Consider the following 4,889-nt stretch of genomic DNA (forward strand, 5'->3'; position numbering starts at 1 on the left):
ATACTCCTCGCACATGTGTATGCACGAAGATTGCTCAAACATACAAAGGCTCAAACTTTGATTATATAACGTCTTCTATTGTTGTTTACGTTAGTGCGCAACCATCCTTGTTATATACCGTACTAAACAACAAAATAAAACAGTATGTTATGTATCAAGTGCTCTGATTATTCACCGTTGTACCAAAAGATTAGGAGAGCAAATCCACCTATAATGCCGAATGGTTAATCCCAGCTTAACATGCATATCAGTCCAATGGGGCACTGCTACATATAAGGTATTTTTAAACGTCTGAAACTGCCACAGCCAATCAGTTGGAGAAAGCTCAGTCTTACTTGATTCATTATTGGTGGTTTGAGAGTACAAAACACTTCAGCCCACTCATTCATAGGAAAATCACAGTAGGTAATTGGCTAAAGAAATGGAAGACTACTGGAATTTCTGGAGATACAATAAACAAATGGAGAACTTCATAGTGTGAAACTGTTTTATCTGGATTCGAGTTAGGCCACTGGTAATGGTTAAGAGAGCCATAAAATTCTTGTCACATTGTGAAATTATTGATTGTTTTACTGCCTGCATTTATTTGTATGAAACCCGAAATCTTACCACTGTTCAAGCTGTGAGAAACATACATGTTGGGCTAACTGCCTTCCCTCTAATCTTACACTGCTAAATTAGGGACGGCTAGCGCAGATAGCCCTCGTGTAGCTTTGCACGAAATTCAAAAACAAAACAAGCATATAAGGTTTTTTTTAAACGTCTGAAGCTGCCATCAAGTTCCCTTAACACAATATTTTTGTTCTTAGAATTTCCAACATTACGCATACTGTTGATTCATATATTAATCCAACATTACGCAGACTGTTGATTCATATATTATTCCAACATTACGCATACTGTTGATTGATATATTAATTTTATAAACTCTTACCGTAACACTCGTTTTTTGTCTGTCCTGTAAATTTGCGCGCACCTTACTATCTAAATGCGCATGCGCACAAGTTACAGTGTTTATTTATCTCTTTTATCGAATATGGGCCGTACTTAATACGGGCTTAACTTATATTAGGCCTAAGGCAATTGGACTTATAGATTTCAGTGTCTGCTACTGGAATTTCATTGTATTATTCTAGAAATCCTGTTTTTAAAGAAATAGTCTTGCAATAAAGATACTATTTTGACCGCAAGTGTTTTGCGGATCTCTGCTAGTACATATACTTTTTTGGAATCATAGAAGCAAATACACTTAATATTGAAAGAAGTTACTCATTTATCTATACATACATATATATATATATAGAAGCAAATATACTTAATATTGAAAGAAGTTACTCATTTATCTTTCTATATATATATGTATGTATGTATTATTAAGTATATTTGCTTTGAAAACATTTACTCATTTATCTATACATACATACAGAAGCAAATATACTTAATATTGAAAGAAGTTACTCATTTATCTATACATACATACATATATATATAGAAGCAAATATACTTAATATTGAAAGAAGTTACTCATTTATCTATACATACATACAGAAGCAAATACACTTAATATTGAAAGAAGTTACTCATTTATGTATACATACATACATATATATATAGAAGCAAATAGACTTAATATTGAAAGAAGTTACTCATTTATCTATACATACATACATATATATATAGAAGCAAATATACTTAATATTGAAAACATTTACTCATTTATCTATACATACATATATATATAGAAGCAAATACACTTAATATTGAAAAATTTACTAATTTATCTATACATATATATATTTGTGTGTTTGAATTATGTACACTGTACTGATTAGCATAAGTGAAATAGCTGGAACATATTCAGTTTGGGTAAAAACATAATTTTTTTCCTATTAACAACAACTTAGAGAAATGTATAATCTAAGAGAAAAAACTGAGCGAAGCGAATTTGACGAGTACGTTTTTTGATCATTATAAAGAGTGCATAAAAATAAATAAAAATTTACAAGTCGATGTGCACTTCATCCAAATTTACTTTTAGATTATTCCTACATCATCTAGGTATATAGAGATATTTATGCAATAAAATGTTGAACTAAATAAAAATAATAGTTCGTTTCTCGAAAAGAATGTCAACAAAACATAATGCCTACTCCTCATATTTTGAAACACTGGTACATGGCTAGGAAGCGTATATATATATAAACTTAAGCCAAATGTCAGGCTGGCAGTGTGGGTGGTCCACTGATACGATATCTCCTTCGTTTGGTTGCATTATTTCTATTCTGTTGTTAGGGCTGGACCTAGAATGAATTGTTTATGTGTCTGTTTGTGTCGAGAAAAGTCGATGGAATTCAACTTAGTCTGTCGAAAAACATACCCGGAAAACCATAAGTCACTGAGGTATTTATAGCTGTTGTCAACCCTTCCAGTGGTATGTCCAAAACGATGTAAACAAGCTGTTAGAAATGGTTATGTCAACAACAAAGCGACAACGTGCTTTGAAATAGTGGTGTTAGAGCTGCTGTTCCACTATGGTTATTTCATAGAATTAGAGCGAACATGCCAATCTCTATCTTTATACATTATGTAAGCTGATACTTAGCCACTTTTTGAGAAATTCACTTGAGAAAGAGATCAAGAAATTCGTTTTAAAAGTATGGTAATTCGCATTACCTCACTAGTGGCTACCTAGTGCTCACACACTGGTTGTAAAATATCTTGTGGTTATAGAGAAAATGTAGTTATAGTGATGACATTAAATAATCATTTCCTGTGTTTGAAGTCACGATTTTAACATCGTTCTTTCGTGTAGTCATAGTTATTTATAAACGGCGTCACTTCCTCTTATAGTTACGGTCACAGTCTCATAGTCGCGGTCACAATCTCATAGTTACGGTCACAGCCAAATTTAATCAGTCTAACAACGGGAAGCAAACAAATTAAATAAAAAAAGAACTCAAACGTAATTGATCCTTAACCATCTGGACCACATAACAACCCTATTTCTAATATACATTCGTCTTTAGTCAGTGTTATTTTCACACTTCTCAAAAAAACGCATTTTGGAGATAAGGTATTTGGGAGAGAAACTTGGATCTTGGTTGTATGAATAATGGTATAAATGAAAGAATATGACACAAATAAATTTTCCTCAAGTTCTTCTAACACACTATTTTTGCTCTTAGAACTTCTTACATTACGCGCACTGTTTACCCATATATCAATGTTATAAATTTTAACTGTGATAAAAGCCCCCCAGTGGCACAGCAGTAAGTCTGCGGACTTACAACGCTAGAAACCGCGTTTCGATACCCGTGGTGGGCAGAGCACAGATAGCCCTTGTGTAGCTTTGTGCATAATTAAAAACAAACAAAAACAAAACAAACAACTATGATAAAATATGCATCATCGCTTCAAATGTACTATAAAAAAATCAAAGCAAATCGAGGAAAGTTATTTCGTAAAACAATAATAAGATAACAAACGCAATGGAAATTTACACCTGCCACAGTTGTAATTGTATCTCCTTGTGAGACCTTAAGATTAATATTTAGGTTCTGACAAGATTTTCCACTCTTCTCAAAAACTCCATGTCCCTGTGCTTCCGTTAGTTACATTAATTGTGTTCGTGAGTTTCTTTCTTCCTACTCAGAACAGCAAGTTAACATCTGTTCACAGCATTGGCTAGTGTCGAAACGTAAATCTAATATGTGTCTTTAGTCGATATCATCAGAGCAATAAACAACCATTCAAGAACTGCATTTGAATTGTGACAGATAAAATAATAAATATTATCAAGTTTTCAGAAAACTATTTTTTAGTTCCTTTAGATTTTTGTTTACAGTTTATTATTTTTGGGATATTTTGTTAATTCTCTCAAAATCTGAACAGCTATTTTGTGTTACATTTTATTATATTCAGTATTACAGGATAGATAAATAATGTGAAATGTAATATCAGGAGTTTAGCGCCATCTAGCAGCACTGAAAGTAGATTTATTTATTTTTTTTACCGGGATAGACATGAATTACAATTTTAAATACCAGTCATCAAAAACATCTATGGTACAAGGCTTTTTTTTAGAATAATTGAGAAGACCATGTAAGTCATCTAATAAAGTCAATTACCAACTGCTTCGAGGTGCGGAACGATTTGCTTGGATAACATTTTAGCGACGACCGTGGCCTAACACCATCCATACTCATTACAAGGTAAAACTGGATGGACGTTAGTGGTAAATCGGGTGGTTGCACAAGACTTTAATTGGTGGTTATTTAGAACAATTTGCATAGATTATTCCTCTTGTGTTACAGCTATTTGTCACATAAGATAAATGAGTTAATTGGATGAAGGGACTTTGCTGAGACAGGGTAACTTCATTTAATAAGGCAGAGCGTGTTCTGAAAAGAGTGTGATGATAGAGGAAATATTTTGCTGCACCACCTTCTTACCATATTTCTTAGTCCCCCCCCTTTTTTTACAAACTTACAGCTGCCTTTTCAGGTCGATTCCAAACGTATACAACGTTTAATTATCGTTCAGGAAACGTTTGCAAACAATAGGTCCGTATATTTATGTATATGTGTGTGTGTGTGTCTGTAAATGTGAATAGGAAAAAAAAACTCATTTTCTTTATTATGCATGTGTTTTTAGAAGTTTAATCATTTGCACATGAACCAAATCTAAAACTTCCAATGTCAAAATTTGCTTAGAGAAGAGGTAGTCAATTTACTACATTTGAGTGAATTTATTGAAATATCTCTAACATTTGTCAAAAAAAAATCTTACTTTGTATCAAAATCATAGTTTTTTAAAAGGGTAGAAAAATATAGCTGTATTTATTGTTAACTAAAATAATGTGATTTAAACATTTTTAGTCAACTGCGACA

Source organism: Limulus polyphemus, unplaced genomic scaffold (assembly GCF_000517525.1).
Source record: "Limulus polyphemus unplaced genomic scaffold, Limulus_polyphemus-2.1.2 Scaffold269, whole genome shotgun sequence".
NCBI lineage: Eukaryota > Metazoa > Arthropoda > Merostomata > Xiphosura > Limulidae > Limulus > Limulus polyphemus.